This window comes from Protopterus annectens, chromosome 1.part2 (assembly GCF_019279795.1).
Source record: "Protopterus annectens isolate FY-2018-M chromosome 1.part2, PAN1.0, whole genome shotgun sequence".
Taxonomy (NCBI): Eukaryota; Metazoa; Chordata; order Ceratodontiformes; family Protopteridae; genus Protopterus; species Protopterus annectens.
Window position 1 is genome coordinate 85,683,060 of NC_056727.1, and position 23,236 is coordinate 85,706,295.

Consider the following 23,236-nt stretch of genomic DNA (forward strand, 5'->3'; position numbering starts at 1 on the left):
TGTTCATACTGTCACCTTTAACATTCACATTGCCAAAGTGGTTGGACACACCTGCTATGTGTGCCACCTTATCCCATATGGTTTCACATCTAGATCGAGTGAGGTCATTGTGCCCCCTATACTCATCACATCCATGTTTGGTTACAATGCCACATTTGGGGTGTATCTTACCTGATACCTGCAGCAACTGTACTGGCCATGGACGGTCCTCACCAAGCAGATCTAGGGACTCACACAGATGCCCTGCATAGTTCAGATGCAGTAACTCCAGCTCTACTCAGTCACTTACCACCTACTCAGATATGACGTGTGCCTGTTGTTTACAGCTATACCCAAACCAGTATTACTGGACATGCTCCACCTCAGGATATCCAACTCCCTTGGAGCTACACACTGCAGGGACGTATGCCTCAGCACATATGTTAATAGGACATTGTGGAGGGACAGATTCTTATCCCAGAGGCTCCACTCACTACTGAATGTAATCCCAGTTTCACATAGGCAGAGCCACCCACTAACCACCTACTGGAGACATCTTGATGACTGTATGGGTGATTGTATATTTACCCCTTGGATATTCTCTGTGTCCCTGCAAGACAGAAGCACACTAGCATAAACATACATGGGCTATCTTGTGTGACCTACTATTCACACACACAGTGTAGTAATGTGACAGGGTTGCGAATGCCAAACACACTCTGGCTAGGTTTGTACATGCCCTAGGGCAGATAGCCTAGTATCGACCTCTGAACCTATGCTTATGTGCATGATGCACAATGTTTATTGCTGATACTGTTTGCAGGTCTTTATCATCTTTGCTTTACCAGTTTCCATGAAGAACTTCAGTCTCTGCAGGACATATTTGATTATGACAGGGTTCCACTATATTATAGATGTGTCTGTTGTCATATAACTGTGTGCACAGGGCGGATTGCTTTATAGTAACAGGTTCCTGGGTTAACACATGCAACTGCCAGATATGCATGGCCCACTGCTGTACTCAGACATAGCCTAAGTGTGTGAGCATGCCCAGTTCTGACATTACATGTTTTGTTGCCTGACATTTGTCTAATTTATTCAAGTGTGTGAGCATGCCCAGTGTGAACCTTCAGTATGTTGCTATCTGAGGTCCACTACATTTGCTGATGTGTGCGAACATGACAAGTATTAACATTTATACTGTGTCTGTTGGAAGTCAGGTTCTGTTCTCACTGCAGGACTCACCTATGTGTCATAACTCAACAAGGATTATGCTGTGCCTGCAGTGTTTCCATGGAATACTTTGCATAGACTTATCAACATTCCATCATACAGGTGGACCACTGCAATACTGTCATGGTTTAGTGTTTCAGTACTTTGGCTATAGTGCACAGTATCCTGGGTTCAAGGCCCATCACTGCTTTATATTTTCATACTGAGCAGACCAGACTGCTTAAGGACCTGTTAAGCAAATATGAGCATGTTGGCTTTTGTTCAGCTATGCCCTATTTAGACCAGGCTTGCCCGACATTGCTCAATATTCACCAGCATTGCTGGACATTGCCCAATATTACTGAACATTGACCACAGTTGTGCTAGTTGGTGTGTGCGATTTTGTTTGCATATACTACATGGTGGTAATTGCTGTTTAGCACTGCTTTATATTGCTTAACACATGCCATTCATGCCTTAGGTGGTGCTGCAGGGATGCCTATGTCAGATGCACATACTACACACCCTGCACATGTTTGGAAGCAGGCAGTGTCAACTTAGGCATCCCTTTTACTTTATGTGCGAGTCGGAGAGGGGTATCATTTCCAGAGTTCCTACTGAGCCAGTGTATGTGCTATGCGATGCCTCTTTTCCAAGGCCAAAGCATACTGGGCACGCCTCCTTCTGCCTACTGGGGCAGGCTCAGGTTGTTCCTCCTCCGAGTCATGCTCTGCCTGTGATGGCCTTGGCAATGGTGGGGGGCTGTTTGGCCCAGGCCTATGCTGGTCCTACTGCAGCTATTTTCACAGGATCATATTATGTAGCATAGCACATACCATAACAATATGGGTACATATAGTTGGTGAGTACTGCAAGGCTCCACCAGATGTGTCCAGGCACCAGAACCGTGACTTGAGCAGCCCAAACACATGCTCTATTACATTACATGTTTGTGCGTGTGCCTCATTATGGCATTCCTGTTCAGGTGCGTGTGCTTTTCTGATGGGTGTCATCAGCCATGGCTCCAGTGCATAGCCAGCATCCCCCACTAGGTGACCATGTGGGATGTCCCCATTGGCAAATGTCTGGTACAGCTGCATCAGATGCCAGATATGGGAATCATGGTAGCTTCCAGGGCAGCCTGCACACACATTCAGTATTATGCCCTGGGCATCACACACAACTTGGAAGTTGATGGAGGGGAAGCCCTTGCAGTTGAAGTAGACCCTATCCTGCTCGCCGGCTGGTGCTTTGATGCATATGTGTGTGCAGTCTATTGCACCCACTACCTCAGGGTATTCTGCTATTTGCTGGAAGAGACGCATATTGCTGGCCAATACCTCACAGGAATTGGGGAAATATACATGATCACTGACATGTGCTGACATGGCATCCAGGAACTGGTGTAGTACCCTGGATGCTGATGCCTGTGATATCCCCATCATATCACCAGTTGGTCTCTGGAAGGTACCTGTTGCTAATATTCTTAGGCCAACACATACCTTGGTTTCCACTGGAATGGGTTCCCCTCTGTTAGTTCTGTGTGTGAGGTGTGGCCTGCACAGCTCAACAATTTGCTGCAGGAGGTCTCTGTCCTCTCTATAGCGCTCCACTATCTCCAGCAAATGCAGCCCCTGGTAGGTTACCCTAGCCCTGTACACTCTTCTCCGTCTCCTCACTGTGGGTTGTCCAGCAGCATTTCCATTGTCACCACCCTCAGCGTGTTGCATATGTCACCTTATAACAGCAATGGCAGCCCTTAACATTTCTTTGTCTCAGTAAAGATTTTTCAGTTTTCACTTCTATTAGCTTACTGCAGTGTCTGTTGTGAGAAACATAATGGACTGTTGTTGGCAGAGTTTTAAGTGCTAGGCTGGGCTGGGCTAGTGTACTGCCTGTGTAATTGCCTGATTCTGATTGTTTTCACCTTCTTGCTCTGCTAGTACTCCCTGGTAGCTTCCTACTATTTGTTGTGCTTTCTTTTTCCTTTCTGTTTCCTCAGGGGGGAGCACCGCACACACAAGTGCAAACACGTGCACAGCAGCTAACATGCGCGCACACATGCTTACACAGACTAAAACTTGCTTATTCGGGTTAACACGCACGCACACCAGTGCAAATGCGCTTACAACTCTTTAAACAGCCTTATACATGCTTACTCCGGCTTAAACACGTGCACTCTCGCTTACACGCGTGCACTCTGTCTTACTTGGGTTTACAGGTGCGCACACGAGTGCATGCACAGTCAGCAAGAAACTTTGGTGTTATCCACGGTATACACCTTCCATTTCTTGGCTTTCCCTAGCCTACCTGTTGACACACCTCTTTCCATGATGTCTAACTGACAGCGGACACATGCCACTCTGCTCCAATGAGCTTCACTTCTTTCAAACATACCCCCCCGTGATGTCACCTATCTTCTACTCTGTTACTCCCCATATCCTACTCCTACACTCCACTGACTGTGCTCATTTGCTATGTAAACTAGCGATTCACTATCCTATCACTCATTTACATAGGATTGCCTACTAATGCTCGATTACATATCTTAGACTGAGCTTCCCCCCTTAGCAACCTCTACTTGGTGGCCATGTTGTCTTCAGCCTGCCATTCCCTTGCATTGTACATTAACAATTTCAATAAAATCTACATTTGTGGGTTATAATTTTTAGTATTCTGTGTTTTAGAGCGCAGCCCGTTTGCACGGCGCTGCGCTACGCTTAAACATCGGAAATCGGCATAAAAAATATTTTTATTTTAATTTTGCATCAGGGAACATTTCCAATGGCTGTATATTTGGCCACTGACATGCTTCCTGCACTGGATGCAACCTTTATTTGGAGCTGTCACTGCTCCATTTTGCTATTTGCAGAACGGTACTCAGTTGTCAACTGAGTACATTTCTGCAAATAACACTGCTCTTACTCGGACAGGTTTGGGTTTCCTGAATCGCAAATCTACCTCATTTGCATGCCTTTCACCTGCAATTGAGGTGATTTGCATGTCCCAGCCCTGTCCATGTAAGAGCCGTTTTAGGAGCTCTCTTACACGCCCCTACAGGCTGTTCCTGGATTGCTCGTTGGACATGATGGCTGCATGGAGTCGTACTCTACTCTTAGATTCCGTGCAAGCCATCGTGAATCCGGCCCAGTGAGTCAATCTGATATAGATATCAAGGCAGCAAAAAGGTGGAAATAAAATAATTAGCAGGTAGAAGAAATGGTTTACCCTGGTGAGTATGAACAGTGAAATATTCAGTTTGAGAGGAAGTAGGATTTTAGTTGTGTTTTAAATATAAGAGGAGGTTAACATTTCACAAAGAGATAATGGAAGGGAGTTCCAATGCATGGCTATTTATCAGCAGTAGACATCATCACCTTGTGAGTTATTTCATAGGATCATAGGAGGTTACTAGGCTTTTGGCCCTGAAGCCTTTATAAGCCTAACCAAGAGTTTAGCCCATGTTTATACAAGTCAGTACCCAGAACCCTGTCCAGCAGGGACACAGGTGGAATCTCATGAGTGTATTTTCTGTTTCCCATACAGTTATCCAGGTTGCACTTAAAAAGGGATAATTAGGTACTCTGCTTGACATGGAGAGGGAGTCTATTCCACAGATGGGGGAGTCCCTGGAACACAAATCTGTCCTGCCAGCAAGTCCTATTGATATCACACAACAGGCTGAGGTCGCCCATACAGGTTACTCGAGTGGAGCTTCACTTGTGGATATGCAGCAGTCCCATCAAGGCGGGGTGTGAGATTGCTTTGTATGCCAGACAGAGGTCACCTCTGAGGTGTCTTATGAAACTGAGTGGAGGGACAGGGATTTTAGCCTATCTGTGTAGGGTAGGTGTTTGAAGCCCTGGATTCTCCTGGTGAGGAAACTATGTGGCCTCTCCAGCTTCTGCATATCCTTTGTGAGGTACATGCTGAAGGGGGCATTGTGCTCAATAATTGGTCTTATAAGGGAAGAATACAGGGATCTTATGACCTATCATCCTATCCTATCCTATCTTCAGTCACCCTGCTATACAGAGGTCCAGGGAGGTAAATATTGTGGGAAGAAATATCCAGGGAATTGTTATGGCTAGGCTTGTATAGGCCCAAGAGCAAATATCCTAGTACCAGCCTATGAACCTATGAACCTCTTTGTCCTTAGATGAGATGCCCTTACTTATGAGGTGGGCCATGTAGAAAGCTTTTTGTATAAATGGAAGCAACATGGTGGCAAAATGTCAGGTTGCTATCGACCTGGGTACCCAAATCTGTCACTACTGATTGTATACTTAGGATGTTGTTATTAATGTGATAATTTGTGAGGATGTCAGTCTACCCAAAGGAAATGATGATGATGATGCATTTTTTGGCATTCAGCTTGCGGCCATGTTTCTGCCACCAGTCATTTGTTTGGGTGAGACCCTCTTGGAGGACAGCCCCATCACTTGGGGAATTGATAACTGTGCCCAGCTTGCAGTCATCTGCAAACTTGGTCAGCTATAGCCCACTGGTTTTAGCCTGTACCTAAGAGAAGTATATCCCAAATAACAGAGGCCCCAAGACCAATTCCTGGGGTACGCCGCTCATTACGGGGCTACTGCTTGAGGTGACTTCCCCTATTTTGATTAGGTGTGTTCTATCAGTGAGCCAGTTTGCTACCCATCTGATAACATATGGATTGATGCCTAGTTGAGAGAGTTTGTCTACTATGCATGAGTGGGAAATAGTGTTGAAGACTTTGGCCAGGTCAAGGTAGGTGGTGCACAGTGGGGAGGGGGCTGTGAAGCTGTTTATACCATCCCTCAGGAGGTTCTACTCAGCTTTGGAGAAGTTTTTTTGTTTGACCCTAGCTAGAGGGGGGTGGGGGTCAGGGGAGATGGTGACTTTTAAAGTAATCACTTTATGGTCAGATCTTACCAGGGAGGATGATACCGTAGGGGTGCTGCAGTGGTTACTCATGTTGGTTAATACCAAGTCCAAGATATTATCATCTCTTGTGGGGGTACTGACTAGCTGTTCCAAGGCATTTGCATTGATAAAATCGAGGAATCTTTGGGCATTGTTTTTCTGGCATGAATAGTTTGTCTAATCTATGGATGGGTAATTAAAGTCACACAGGATTGGGGTAAAGGGTTGAATCTTGATAGATTTGAAGAGATCTAGATAGGTGGAGTGGGCATCTTGAGTAAAATTTGGGGACCTGTAGCTAGTTATAATTTCAATAGGGGTCTTGTCAATGGTTAACTGCACCTGGAGTGTCTCCTGTGTGTCATACTATTTGACTAGCCTGGAGGTGTGTGTGTCTTTAATATATATTGAAACTCCACCTTCTTTTGCTTTGCTGCCTTCAATGAAGTTAAGCTGTCTAGAATTCTGTCTCAACTTCTGAAAACATTAGGGAGTAGAATACCAAGAGAGGAGTCTGCTAGTGAGGGTCATTTATAAGGAATATGTCATTTTTAGCTTGTTTTAGATGATTAAATTTGAAGAAATTTGGAAATTCAAGCCATTTAAGTTGTTGAATCACTTTGTAGTGATGGGATTTGGTGGAAGAGGTTTGGCAAATGTTTCAACTGAGGTAGCATTAGGGAAGATAAGAAAGTTTTGGAATTGTTGGTGTCCTTGGAGGTTACCATGGCTTTCATAACGGGGGACCTGAATGCTCATATTGGGATGGTGAGAATATGATATAAGGTCTGCCTAGGTCCAAATAGGTGGGGAAATAGAAATAAGGAAGGAGAAGCCATTCTTGACTTCAGTCTGGTAAATGGCTTGATGGTGGCCAACACATGTTTCACAAAGACAGACAGTCACACATTCAAGAGTGGTGAACATGGAAGTCTTAGGCAGACTTCCTCCTAGTAAGGGAAGGGCAGTGAATTAAAAACAGAGATTGAACAGTCATCCCAAGTGAAATGGTTGGCTCATAGCATAAACCACTGGTAGTCACAATCAGCTGCAAGCAGTGGTTAGAGCAGGCTCTAAGGTCAACACAGACTGGTAGTTGAATGAAACAAAACTCAAAAAGTTCAAGAAAATAGGGCTCTAGCACCTCAGGAATCCAAGGAAATATGGGAGTCAAGGAAGAATGACAACATCTCAATACAGTGTGTGAAGACTATAGAACAGATATGTGGCTGAGTCAGGTATGGAAATAAAGTACACAAGGAAAGATGGTAGTGGAATGTGGAAAACCAGGAAGCAATCAAAAGAAAAGAGCACAGAAAAAAGTGGAAGACAGAAAAGATGGAGCAAGCTAAGAAAGAATAAAGGTCAGTTAGAAAAAGATGGTAAAAAAGAATAGTAAATGTGACAATGTGAGGTACTGCCAGCTATGCCAGGAGAAGTAGGGCAGTGGATGTATAACATATGCCAGCATAGCTAACTGGAATTTTGTAAAGAGTTTTTGTAAAGAACAACTAAACTGCTAGGAATAACCATTGATAACAATCTCACTTTTGATCAACACATCAATAACATCATTAAAACAGTTAACAAAAAAATAGGTTCTCTTTACCGTATCAAACCATTTCTTACACCTTCCACCAGAGCTACTATCACCCACTCCCATCTGATATCCACTCTCTTTTACGCCTCACCTATTTTCAGTAACCTTAAGAAGGCTAACCTAAATAACCTAGCAACTTGTTACAATAGCATTGCACGCTTTGCCACCAGTAACCCTTTCAGAGCACATCACTGTCATAACCTAAAACTCCTAGGCTGGCTAGAGCTTCAAAACTGTCTTATGATCTCACAACTTACTATTGCCCACAAGATACTTTACCAACCAGATAACACCCCTATACTATCTCAACTTTTAATCCCTTATAACAATATTACCTCCCTTCGATCTTCTTCTAAACTTATGACCAAATCTGTAAAATCCCACAACTTAGCTGGTGACTCTCTGTTCACTAATACGGTAGGTAGGACATGGAATCTGCTACCCACAGATATCACTCTAACCTCCTCCTTACCACTCTTCAAACAAAAAATCAAGCAGTACTTCCAAAACCACTGGCTTTGTTCCTGCAGGACTCCTGACTAACCTTCCACACTCCCCCTACTCAACTATAACTTTATTCAGTGATTAATACCAGACATACTATTTCTTTTGTCTTGCCCTGTTGCTCTCCTCTTATGCTCTGACTCACTCCTACTTTTCTCTCCACCACCCTCCCTTCCATCTTCCTACCTCATCTCCTTACTTGACTACTGTTTCTCACTCTTTCCCTCTCTTGTATTACTACATTAATTCCTTTATATCTCCTGCTTTACATCTTTCTCTTTGACAAATTTTTGAAAACTAATAGCTAATCTTTAGCTTTTTAATGTTCACTTCTACTGACCTAATACAATTTTTACAATTTTGCTTCTACTACCTAGTACAATTTTCGTAAGTGCCCTAGGTTTTTTGTTGTACTTATTACTAAATGTATATTCTTATTGTGCTTAATTTTTTTTTATTAATATGTCTCTTTGTATCGAATTATCTGTGGAGCTTTTCTCCCCGGGCCTCTACTGAAAATGGACATGTATCCAGCTAGACTAGCCCGGTTAACAAATGTAAAATAAATAAAAATAAATAAAAGTTATTAGTCGTTTGTATATCAAACTGAATTGTATAGATGCTTGTGTTGAAAACTGTATTTGTAAAGTTGCTTGTGTTAAAAATGTGCCAACGGTGTGTTCTACTGGACAGAAAAGGGAAATGCACTTGTATGTCAGACTGTATTATAACTATTGTTATTAATATATTGTAACAGAGGATACTGGAAGAAAAGAGATTAATCTTAGTCCAGCTAACTTTGAAAAATAGTTTAAAATTGAATTACTTAATTTAGGCCATACATATTGTATCTTACAGTTCTGATTGCAGCCAGAGACAAAATACCTGTGAAAACAAGGACTAAGAATCCTTGTTATATTGTCTGTAGCAGTGTAGTAATTGCTACCCTGAAAGGATGGAAGTGTTGAAATGGATTTATGGCTTCCAGATGCTGTAACACATCACAGCAAAGCTGTGCCTGAGATTCTGGTTCAGTTTCCAGTAATGGAGGTAGTATGGGAACCAGAAGTCAGATGACCAGATGAATGTGATGTCGTTTTGAAATCCAGCACAAAAATTATGTTTTAATACCAGATGAGACTGAAGTCTTAGGGCAGTCGGTTTCTAACACCTGACACAGAAGGATCTCTCACCTACTTCATCTTACCTTGCTCTAGTAAGTGTACAGGGAATAGGAATTCTTTAGATCAGTCAGGAAAAGATAGTGAGATTAGTTAAGTGTTGTTTTTATGTATCTGTGTGAATCTATTCATCTGTGTTATTTTAATATGTCCTATGACCACAACTTTGCTGTTTATTGTAAATAGATATTCTGTATTTTCATGTTCTTTTTTGAGTTATTATTATATATATATTTAAACTTTTCATTGTGTCTGATCCTTTATAGACAATCTTAACCTTTTAGAGTACTTGTATCTATTTGTTGACTCTGTGGCCACTTCGGGAAACCTTACTGCATTGGTCAAACACTATAATTTGTATTAATATTAATTTCATTCAGTATAAATGGGTACCCTTGTAAGAGACTTTAAGTAGCTGGCTTTGGAGTGCCTGGTGGCAGTGTACCTACCTTATATTCTGAGAAGAAGGGGGCATAGCTAGGAAATATGTGCCAGCCTTTCCCAGGTGTGAGTGCGTGTGTGTGTGTGTGTGTGTGTGTGTGTGTGTGTGTGTGTGTGTGTGTGTGTGTGTGTGTGTGTGTGTGTGAAAAAAATCAAATTTTAAAGAGTGCGTGTGTCAGTTGCTTGAAGCAGAGGCACAAAGCACTGGTTTTACACTTGGCATGGACATTCAGCTGAGGGCTCAACTCTACAGCTGTGTCAGTGGGGAGACTTATTGGGGACCTGGAAAGAGAGAGAGAGCAAGAAAAATGGACTGAGTGTGTTCCCTGTGTGCTCCTAAGGGAAAATGTGCTTGATCCAGAGAGCTGCATCTGGAAATACTGGGTGTATCCATTTTTTGTTCCAAGTGAACATCCCTCTCCAGTGTCAGTGATGAGGATTCAGGCTCCTTGATTACTGGCCCAGAAGGGGGAAGTCACATACTGGTGAGCAGTGGTGTGGATATTAATTGAACTTCTGTAGCTTGCAGGCAGTTGTCACTGAATCTGTGTGTACTCTCAGCATCCACAAAGTAAACATTCAGCGTTTCATTATCACAACAGTTTTATTTATTTGTTGTTAGTTTAGTTTATTCAGGGAAAGCAGGCAAAGATGTCATCTGAGGATTATAGCAAGCTGACAAATCACAATTTGGCAAAGGTGTGTGAAGCCAAATGACTGGTGCATGCCAACTTGACTAAAGAGGAAATTATTTCACCCTTAGTCACAGCTCAGACCAGCAACCAGGGGGATAATCAGTCTGGTGATGGGAATTTTCAGCCCTCAGAAACAGGACAGCTCACAAACTCTCAGAGTACTTAAAAACCCATCTGGAGTTAAAGAGACTTGAACTGGAGACCAAATGTTTGTAGTTAGAATGAGGAGAGAGACTGCAGCATTTGGAGGCTGAAGAAATTGCAAAACAGCATCAACATGAGAGGGAGATGCTGACTCTTTGACAGGGTCATGGAGGTAATGGGGAAGGGAATAACAGAACCCTAGAAGCAATAAAGGTCAGTAAATCTTTTCCATAATTTACAGAGGGTGATACTTTTGATCGATGTATTCATATATTTGAAAGAGTTTATAAACAGTATGATGTTGACCAAGGATTCTGGGTACGGCTCTTGACCCCTACACTCCATGGTAAAGCTCTAACTGCTGTTTCTAAATTGTCTGATATTGATTGTTTAAACTATGATAGAGTAAACAATGTTTATTATAATGTTTTAAGTTAACAATTGAAGCTTTCAGAAAAAAAAGTTTCATGAGCATAGACACAAGGCAGATGAAAGTGTACATGATTATATTGCTAAGTTAAAAAGTTATTTTTATAGTTGGGTGAGTGAGTGTCAGGTCATCACTTTTGCAGGGCTGACAGACCTTTGATGAGGAAACAAGCCCTTTGCACTTTGCCTGAGGACATGAGAATCTGGTTGGCAGACTGGGAGTGTAACTCTGCAGATGAGCTGGGGAAAAAAGGGGATACCTACATAGCAAGCAGGGCATCGCTGCACAAGAAGGGGGTACCCAGTGCCACACATGGATATAAGGGAACCCATGGTGGACAGCATAAACCACCACAACAGTGTTCACCAGTAACAGCAGAAGCTACTAGTTCAGGCACACAGCTAGGATCAAAGGTTAGATGTTTGTAACCAGTGAGTTTATGTATCATATAGATGACCACGGAGGCAAAGTGGGGAAAAAAAAGGTGTGGGAGCCAGCAAGTAGGAATAACAGTATGCCAGTGGTAAGTTGTCTGGAGACAACAGGGGTACCAAACTGTCACCAGAGTTTATATCTGATCTCAGTAGATGGAAAACAGGCCACTGTTAAGTGAGACACAGCCTCTGACATAACCATTGTGAAGCCTGCAGTGATTAAAAGGAGCAGTGCTTGCTTGGGCAGTCCACTACAGTCAGATCTTTAGTAAAGACCCCATTCCAAATGCCTTTGGTCAGGGTACACTTTGACTGGGAGGGTGGAAAAGGAAGCAAGCAAGTACATGTGTTTGAGGATATCCCTGTAGATGTCTTGATAGGGAATGATTTTGATAATGCAGAACCTTGTGCACATGCAGTTACATGTAGTAGTCAGGCTTGGAAACAGGCATGTGGCTCTGGTAGCCTATAGGAGACCCAGACAAATGCTAGACCTGAATCCAGGGCTGGTGAGGTGGCTGTTTCAAGGAGGGAGCTACCCTGTAGTAGTGAGCCTGAAGGTAAGCCACAACTGCTGGGAGGTACTTATGTTCCCTTGGACAGAGAGATTGCAAGGACAAAGGTGAGTGGTAGTACCCAGGCTGACAGTGAGGCACCACTGTCAGAGGATACCAGGCTTACTGTGGAAAGACAGCTGGGCAGGGTCACAGAGATAGAGTTGAGACAGGGTCAGCACTTGAACCCTATATTAAGAGGTTTTAGGGAGGTAGCTAGGGAGGCACCTGACTGTCAAGGAAAAGGGGAGTCTGTATATTGTAACAAAGGGTTACTGTATAGAGAGTGGACTCCTGGTCAGGGCAAGAGAGTGAGGTAACACAGCAGTTGATAGTCCCTAGAGCCTAACATCTGGCACTTCTAGTCATTGCCTAAGACATTCCTTTTGCAGGTCATATGGGCATAAAGCGTATCAAGAGAGGTATGATGCAGAACTTTTATTGGCTTGGGATTGCAAGGGATGTAACAGAGTATTGCAGGACCTGTGGGCAGTGCCAAAAAAGTAGGCAAGTCAGGAGATGAGGTCAAGACTCCTTTGATGCCTTTGCTTGTGATTGAGAAGCCATATTGTGGGGCTTCTGAGTACCTCAAGTTCCAGAGGGAAGAAGTATATCCTGGTGGTAGTAGATTATGCTACTAGGTACCCTGAGGCAGTGACTTTGTCCTCCATCGAGGCAGAGAATGTGGCAAATGATTTGTTAGAGATTTTCAGCAGGGGAGGTTTATTGAGAGAAATACTGACTGACAGAGGTGCCAGTTTCACGTCAGACCTGCTGGCTTGTCTGTGGAAGCACTGTGGGGTGAAGCACCTAAAGACCACCCCTTACCACCCCCCAGACTAATGGTCTTGTGGAAAGGTTAAACTCTACACTAAAGACCATGTTACAGGTATTTGCAGACCAGTTTAAGAGAGGGAGTGGGACAAATATTTGCCCCATCAACTGTTTGCATTCAGAGAGGTAACCCAGTACTCCACAGGTTTTTCACCCTTTGAGTTGCTGTATGGGCAGAGGGTGTGGGGGCCTTTAGATTTGATCCGTGATGAGTGGGAGGGTGAGTGTGAATCCCACAAGGAGTCTGTTGTGGCATATGTCCTAAACTTCAGGACAAAGCTTAGGGAGCTCATGGGCTTGGTCCAAGAGAACCTGACAGGAGCCCAACAGCAGAAAAAGGTCTGGTGTGACAGGAATGCTCAAGCTCGAGATTATATTGTGGGACAGCAGGTGATAGTTTTCATTCCTGTCAGATAGAATAAGCTCCAGGCAGCTTGGGAGGGAACCATCAAATTGGTAAGGAAGGCCAATGATGTTAACTATATGGTAGAATTGCTAGGCAGGAGACAGGGGCATAAACTGTACCAAGTTAACATGATGAAGCCTTACCATGATAAGGAGGACCTGGTGCTGTGTATTTGCATTAGCAGGCAGGAGGAATCTGAGCTGGATCTATGGCTACATCAAGCCAGCCAGCAAAATGCCAAGTTACTAAGGTGGAGCATAGGTTTGCAGGCTTATGACATGAAAGTGCAGCACTGTAGTGGTGTCAGCAATGCCAATGCAGATGGGTTTCAAGACAGCATATAGGTTAATTTATTCCTCTCAAGCAATGTTTCCTAAGGGTCACTTGAAAAACTAGCGTGAGTCTTCAAAGGGGGGAGAGATGTGACAATGTGAGGTATTGCCAGCTATGCCAGGAGAAGTAGGGCAGTGGATGTGTAACATATACCAACATAGCTAGCTGGAGTTTTGTAAAGAGTTACATGTCATTCATATATCTGATTTGTACAAGTGCCTGTGCTGAAAATGTATTTGTAAAGTTTTTGTGTTAAAAATGTACCAACAGTGTGTCCTGCTGGACAGAAAAAAGAAATGCAATTGTATGTCAGACTGTATTATAACTATACTGAAATTAATATATTGTAACAGAGGATACTGGAAAAGAAGAGGTTAATCTCAGTCCAGCTAACTTTAAAAAATAGTTTGAAATTAAATTACTTAATTTAGGCCATAAAGATTGTATCTTACAGTTCTGAGTGCAACCAGAGACAAAATGTCTGTGAAAACAAGGACTAGGACTCCTTGTTGTATCATTCATTGCAATTAACTAATTGAGACCCAGGAAGGATGGAAGTGTTGAAATGGTTTTATGGCTTCCAGATGCTATAACACATCTTAGCAAAGCTCTATCTGTGTGTATAGTAACACATATGTGCAATATTCTGGTTCAGCTTTCAGTAATGGGAGTAGTATGGGAACCAGAAGTCAGATGACTAGATGTATGTGATGTCATTTTGTAATCCAGCACAAAAATAATGGTGTTTTAATACTAGATATGACTAAAGTCTCAGGGCAGTCTGTTTTTGGAAACTGACACAGAAGGATCTCTTATCTTCTTCATCTTGTCTTGCTCTAGTAATAGACCAGGGAATAGGAATTCTTTAGATCAGTCAGGAAAATATAGTGAAATAAGTTAAGTACTGTTTTTCTGTATCTCTGTGACTCTATTCATCTGTGTTATTTTAATATTTCCTGTGATTCAAACTCTGGTGTTTATTGCAAATAGATATGCTATATTTTCATGTTCTTTTAGTATTTATTATTAAATATATTTAAACTTTTCATTGTGGCTGGTCCTTTAGAGAATATCTTAACATTTGAGAGTACTTATATCTTAAGTTAAGATTTGGTAGATTTGGATCTTCACAGAGTTAAGGAAAAAGAACTGCCATATAAAAGACCTCAGCAAGAAAAACAAACCCTGTAGTGGATGTCAATGACTGTGAGACAGATATCATGGTATTTGTGTAACTGTGAATCCATGGCACTGACATGGCTCTGTACCATCTGCCTGCGAATGTAAAATGCAAAATATGAATACCAAAAAAATTAGGCAGGTAATACTGCAAGAAGAATAAAGGCTGCATGTTGAGGTAGGACAGTTGTACATAGCATTAACTGCAGCTGATGACCAGAAACATAAAGGGGGAGGCTGTCACAATGGCCACAGTAAAACTGTCTGGTAAATAAGGGTATAAAGACGTGTGGTTGTGACTATAGTTATATGCATCCCACAGTATACCATACACACTCAATTCTAACACTTTTCATCCACAGGTATACAGGTACTGACATGGTTGCCTGAGGGAAACAATCCTAAAAAATAATCAGGGACACAAAATATTGGTGATACTATTAACATGAGACAATGATATATTAAGAGAATGTGAACTAATATCCATTTTCTGAAGTAAAAAAGTCTGTAAGTGTAATTACTTTCATCATTTATTAAGTGCAATTTGCCACCTTTTCTTCAAAAGTTATCTGTTTTATGAGGGATTAAGAAGGACAGAACAAAAATCCGAGTCAATATCAGAGACTGTTGAGAGGTATCCTTACTGATCCCATTGTAGAGAACACACCTTAACAAAATAAGTAAAAGGATATGAGGAAGTATTGATAGAAGCTGTAAAGAGGAAGTCAGTTTCTTCATAAATTTTGTGTGTAATACATACTTTATAATTCTGAAGGGGCTGCGTTGACTGCATACAGAAACTGAAAGAGACCCGCTAACAGACCAAATCCCCCCCCCTTTCCCTTCCTCTGGTCACATATTTTCTGGGGTTGTCAAAGGCCAACAATGCAAGTGAAGAAGCCTATAAGTGGTGTCTCACAAATGCGAGTGACAAAGTGCAGCACTGCACCACCTGAGAGCTACAAATGTCACATTTCTTACAACTACATTTAAAATGACAGTTTTCATTTTCTTGTTCTGCTTTTCTCTCATGTATAGACTTGAACTGTCGACTAGTGACCAATGTCCGCAGTGTTGCAATATCGACGGGTGGGCCACATAAGAATGCTCCTCTAAACAGTGTATTTTGAGCATTTTACGTTTGTTTTCCTTCACAAGACAGCCCCAGGTGAACCAGTGACTGGGACAATGTACAATAAAATTTGGCAAGAGCTGTGGTGCAGACATTGACTGTATATGTGTATCAATTATTTCTTCAATGTTTGTTAAATTTAAAATGTGTCAGTTAAATCAAGTATGTATGTTTTCAGTAATATAACAGTACTAGTTTTAGTTTATGTTTTTATCTATGTGCAGGCAATACTGACAAAAAGATAGTAATAGTTTAGTCTCCAGAATATAACAATAACAGATTTCAGTTTATCTATGTTCAGGTAACCACACTATCAAAATGTTCTCATGTTTTCAAACAATTGTACAACAGTACTAGTTTTCAGTTTATCTATGTTCAGGCACTACTGACAGGAAAATGTACTAATAGCTTGGTTTTCAGAATACAACATGTACCAGTTTTCAGTAATGCTTTCATCTGTGTTGTTAACACTGGCAAAAAAATATCCTTTTAGTATTAGTTTAGTTTGTTTCCAGGATATACACAGCTATTTTAAAATTTTCAGTATAAATATGTATCATGCTAATGTAAATTTCAGTCAAGATTTAGAATATGACATTCATACTCAGTTATGCATGTTCAGTGCAGTGCATTTCAGTCAAATTTCAGAATATAAGAATAATATTCAGTTATTTCACATTATTCTGTCATTAGTTAATTGTAAAGTGGCACGATTATTTGTATTACTTCACACATTTCTACTACATCATCCTTCAGATTATTCAAGTGGCAGAATTATTTATTACAGGTTTATTAAGATACGTCATTGAAAGAATAGGTAGTAATAGTTATTCAATGTACTCAAGGCATAACAGGGCAGGCAGGCTTAATTTATTAATTAATTTACAGATTGCAATGCATTTTACATAATTATTGTACATTAGTGAGAAAGTTTAAAAGACACAAACAGAAAATGCAAAGGTATAGACCTAAAATACAGAAAGCATAAGTTTTAGTAAACTATTATAGCTCATAAATATGCATAGAATATTTCAGACACAGATTTAGGAGGCAGACATCTATTACAGCACATAAAAGTTAAAAAAGGTAAGTAGCAGTATTAACAAATCTAGATATAAATTTATAGACACAAGTTAATACAATATAGGTTCATAGGTTCATAGGTTCATACTAGGCTATGGGAACTATACCCATTATTTTGCTGTGCCTCTGTTGAGCAGTGACACTGAGGTAATCCTCTGGATGGTCTCCGATGCATCGTGGCGCTGCCAGTCTTCTTGGTGTGTGTGTCTTTGATGAATATATATGGACCCCAGACATCGATGTTCTCCATACTGAGAAGGGCCTGAAAAGGTGCATTTTGATATTTTAGAGATTTAGACAGCATTACATTACCATTTTTTTTTTTTGTTTTTTTGTTCTGTAGGAGTAGGGTAATTTGACCTTGCTAAAAAAGGCACTCTGGGAGTGGGGTGTGGCGAGCCTTATATCCGAATCCCAGGTGACAGGTGTGCAAAAGCCCCGAAGCAGCGCAGCTGTCAGCATGTCATCATCCATCCCCAGGCAGACAGACATTGGATCCTTGACCAGAGTTTAAGCCAATTGGTAAAGATTGACTGTGAGGTCTATGTTGCAGGTGTTGTAGTGGAGAGTTACTATTTTTAAAACAGCAAGATATATGATAATTATGCTTCAAGACCAATTATAAAGTTATTCCTTTAGTGTTCATTCCAATTAGTCTTCAAAACAGTATAATGTTTAAAGATATGAATCTATAAACCACAGTGAATGGTTTCATTTGCTATACGCAAGAGAGACATCATGGTACACTAAGGCACCAGTCCATAAGGTAAAAAAAAACAAAGACAATAGACAGTGTAATTTTACCATTACAGCATACAGAGATAAGAAAGAAAAATAGGCAGGGTTAACAGTTTGTACACTGTCTAACATAAACAAAGATTCACAAAGACAGGTTAAAGATGTATATGGCATTTTCTAATCAGCTTTAAAAGTAACAGAATTAAAAGGCACTCATTTTCAAAATAATGTACAGGTTTTGGATATATCACTCATACATCAGAACTTAGACTTAAAGACTCTAAAGGCTATAAATCTAGGTAATCATAAAGTTAGCAGTCTTAAAGCCTAGTGGTTAAAATTAAAACGGCAAGTTTATTCACCAGATAAAGAAAAACAATTGCCTAGTTATAATTGAATCATAAAGTTGAGAGACTTCAGTCCAAACAGCCATAAGTGCTCAAGTGTCACCTGGTGGTCAGAATTAAAACTGCAAGTTTATTTACCAAATAAAGAAAATGTATTTTCAGATTATGAGTCAAGTAACATAAAGCTGTATAAAGTAATTAGCAATGTGAAGATAGGTGGAGGCTGCCAGCTTAGACAGATAGAATTTTGTAGATAATTCTGTCATTTGTAAATATTAATATAAGTCATAGGCTTGTTCTCTTAAGTGGGAATAAATGGTGTTAAATGTGAAACTGCAAAAATGTGACAACAGTGCACTCTGCTGTAACAAAGTTAATAAGTCAGTTATTTGATGTCAAAACTTGGAGCTGATATGTCTGGATGAAGGAATTCTGGTTATTATCTTGAGACCAGAGTTAATTGCTAGAATTTGCATTTATAATTTCTTTTATCGCTCTGGTTCCTGACCAGCTGCAAGATCAAAGGGGGTATTGTCCTCTGAGAGTCTGTTATCCTAGGAACCAGGAAAAAATTAATGTAATCTGAAATTAATCAGTGGTACTGTGTTATCAATTTAAGGACAGAAAGAATGAGAGCATTAGAGCATTTGTCTTGAGAACATCCAACTCAGCACTGCCTGTGTCTAGATGTAAGTAGGATTTTAGAACTGTGTTTTCTCTTACATATAGCTAGGAAATAGGAAGATTAGACTAGTTTGTTTTTTCTGTGATGTCAGAACTTTTGCTTCTTCTGTCTTTCAGCTTTTCCCAGTTAGTGGTCACCACACTGGGACTCCAGTCAACTGGTGATTGGCAGTGAATTTTTATGGTGTTGAGTTGCCAGCTCAGCACCCAACCTTCAAAGAAGGCACACCCACACACGCTCACACCTACCTGCATGTCTTTCAATTCACTTGACCGCAGGGAGGACATGCAGACTCCACACAGAAGGTGCTCCAGCCGAGAATCGAACTGGAGAACCTCTTGCTTTGAGGTGACAATGCTAACCACTGCACCACCACGGTCTATGATGTCGTTTGCTACTGTATTATTTTAAGTATTTCTCTGTGATCTCTGAACTCCTGACTGACACTGTGTAGTAAGAAGTATTGTATTGTGTTTTTATTATTTATTATTAAATATTTTTAAACCTTTCAACTATGGCTGTTTTGTGTAGTGATGATTTAAGTTCTAAGAGGACATTGCATGTATATAGTGAGACTGTACCAAGTCACTCCAGATAAGTCTTTATTGTTCATTCACACTTACCATTTGGATAATAACATTGCACAGTAATAATTGAATACCCTTTAATAAGGGCCTTTGAGTAGCCGATAAGTATTAGCTGGGTGTTGGCAGTGATTTCTGCTGTATAGTCTGGGTAAAAGGGGCACAGCTAGAGAACCTGTGCCAGCCTTCCCAAGGAGTGTCTGTGTAGTTGTATATAACTCTTATTTCAAAGTGTGTGTGTCAGCTACTTGGGCAGGGACATGAAGCACTGGTTGGATAGAGAGGGTGTTGGAGGTTTTAGCTTGCCCACTAGGCTGAGATCTGGACCCTATAGCTGTGCCAGTAGGAAGTCTTATTTGGGACCTGGAGAGAAAGGGAGAAACCTGCCCCAGACTGACTGTGATCTCTGTGTGCTCTTAAGGGAAATTGTACTTTACTGTGTGTGTATTTATTTTCCTTTCCCTATATGGACACCCCTCACTGGTGTTAGCGGTGAGGATTGAGGCTCTTTGCTTGCTGGTCCAGTGCACAGGCATCACAAGCAATATAGATATAAAGTAACCAAAAATAATGCACCCAATAGCCATCAAGGAAAACTCCACTTTATTGGAAACAAACACCAGCAAAATCCATTAATTGTTAAGCACTTTCATCATAGACAATGACTTCATCAGAACAAGAATATGTATAAAAATATATAGTTTTAAAAGATTTTGATTTTAAAACTATATGTTTTTATACATAATGTTTCAGCAAGGGCTGTGGATACATATACTTTTTATACTTGATAATGTGTTTTTCAGAAAGTTGTATTGTTCAATTGATTTATTCAACCTAATTTATTAGTTAATTATGTGCTAATTTACAAGTTATATATAGGCATCTTAATCATGAGAATTATTCTTGTTCTGATGAAGTCATTGTCTATGATGAAAGCACTTAACAACTAATGTATTTTGCTGTTGTTTGTTTCCAATAAAGTGGAGTTTTCCTTGATGACTATTGGGTGCATTATTTTTGGTTACTAGCATTTTTTGTGCATCCTGGAACTTTTTTTGTTGGATAGATATAAAGTAACTACAAAAGTAGGACCCTGTAAAACTTTTATCTGGGACCTCAGGGGAGCTGTTAGAGTTAGGTTATTCTCAATAAATTCACTATAGTACACTTAGGTAGAATAAGGCCCTATCCAGCAGATAGGTTCAGTGCTAACTTTACCCCCCCTCACCCCCTAAAGGGCCCATATCTATACAGGAAGAATGCACAGTCCCTGTAATCACAACTACGCAGGTGAAATCTGCACTCTCTAAAGCCAAAAACACAGCATCCATGGGACCGGACAACATCCCAGGCTGCGTTTTACATGAACTTCAGAATAAACTGGCTCCCCACTTAAGCACCATGTTCAATAATAGCCTCGCATCAGGCTTTGTGCCCACTGAATGGTGCACAGCAACAGTTATCCCACTCCACAAAGGGGGAGCCACCACTGATCCCGGGAACTATAGACCTATTAGCCTGACGAGCCTGGCCTGCAAAGCCATGGAACGTATCATCATGGAACTCATAAACAAAGACATTGGTAACCTCCAAACTCTGGATCCTACCCAGTTCGGGTTTGGGAAAGGCAGATCATGCCTCCTGAACCTGATCGACTTCTTTGAGACAGTCACCAAAGCCGTAGATGAGGGTAAAGTGGTTCACACAGCCTATCTTGACCTCGCCAAGGCTTTCGACACCATCCTCCATTCTGGAATTATAGCTAAACTCAATAAACTAGGCATAAATCCCTACGTCACAAGATGGGTTGCCAACTGGCTCACTGGCAGAACCCACACTGTAAAAGTTGCAGACTCCAAATCTGACCTCAAACCAGTGACAAGTGGAGTACCACAGGGTTCCGTCCCGGAACCGCTCCTGTTTGGTATCTACTTCTCTGAAGTACAGGCTAACATAGAAGGCCTCTGGCTAATGAAGTTCGCAGATGACTGCAAACTAGGAGCCATAGTCAAGACCCCAAATTATGTGAACATCCTACAGACGGGCCTCTCTGAGACAGATGCCTGGTGTCAGAGCCATGGCCTCAAGCTCAATGCCAAAAAGTTCAGTGTCATCCCCTTTGGTAAAAATTCTGTACCCATGAACTATCACATAGGCAGCAATCTACTTAACACCGAATGCCTGATAAGAGACCTTGGGACCCAGGTGGACAGTAGTCTCTCCTTTGATAGTCACATCACCACAGTAGTCAGGAAGTACTTCTATGTGGCACACCTCATCATAAAAGGGTTCTCATCCAGGAAAAAAGAGGTCATCGTTACCCTCTACTCATCACTCATTAGACCCATTATAGAGTACAACGCCCCTTTTGGAATGTACCTCACAAGACATCTGCAGCAGCTGGAAAGGCCACAGAAGTACCTCACAAAGAGGATTAATGGACTCAAACAAATGCCCTACACTGACCACCTCAAAAAACTCCAGCTTTACTCTGTAGCATATCGCCTACTCAGAGGTGATCTCTGTCTAACATATAAAGCTATGTCAAACCCAGAGCTGTTGGACATGCTACACCTAAAGAAATCCCAATCCCTCCAAGCTACACGCTCTAGAGACCTAAACCTTGTCACCACAATAAACAGGACATGCTGGAGGGATACATTCCTATCCCAGAGACATCCCATACTCTGGAGCAGGCTACCCATCTATGTCAAGCAAAGTTCTTCATTAGCACTCTTCAAGAAAAATCTTGATGAGTGGATGGGAAATAGGAAATACACCCTGGGGATCACTTCTGTGTCTCTGCTCGACAGTGGCACAGGAAAATAACTTTCTTGGGTGGCGTAAGCCAGGGAACCTTGTTGGCTAGGCTTGCATAGGCCCTTGGGCCAATAGCCTAGTACCTACCTATGAACCTATAAAATATGGAGCCAGACATGTATGCATTCAGTTTCAGAGAAAGACAGTTTATTAGAAAGGAAAGATAGGCATGAAAATATAGGAATACAGACTGTCCTTTTCTCAAGGGAAAGATACAATCTTGCCAGCTACAGAATGTTCCTTAATGGAATGCTAGATAAAGCACATGCAAGACCAGGCTTGGAAACCAAGGTAACCAAAGCTAACGTGGCATGTAAAGCAGTACAGGGTTTGGGTATTATTAAAATATACTGCAGATACAGTTAGGGAAGTCAGTTCGTTAGTTTAACATGACATACGGAAAAGATTGAATATTCAGCATTTTGGAAAGGAAGCTTTAATAAAGGCACTCAAGCGTGAGTACAGAAGACAGGTCAAAAAACAACTGTTGAGATTACGTTATTCAGGACAATCAGATTACATGTGTAGAAACTTTGGATATATTTAGCAGCATTTTTATAACTAACCAGCATTCCAGCATTTCTACAGACTGCTATTGTTTATCAGCACTTTTAATGATGACAGCATTCAGATATTGTAAACAAATAATAAAGCTTTATATAATGAACTACAGTGTTTGGAAAATTCATTCTGAAAAGTACATAAGACTTAGCCCATAAAGTAGAGACTGGCACTTGTTCAGCATGAGCGTGGGTAATTAACAGATAAAGACTTTCGTTCCAATCTCATTTCAGTTGTTTCCAGTTAATTCCAGTACAGAATAGTCTCATCAATTCTTTCACCAGGTAAGGTTACCATCTGTCCCTCTTTGGACAGTTGTGTTTTGTGAAAATAAAAATAAAACATGTCAAATGTCCGGAGATGTTTGGACAAAAAATAATTTTGGCGGAAATTGTGTGGTTATTTCTTTAATTTTCATCACAGTCAAACCTTAGAGGCATACCTCTCAACTTTAC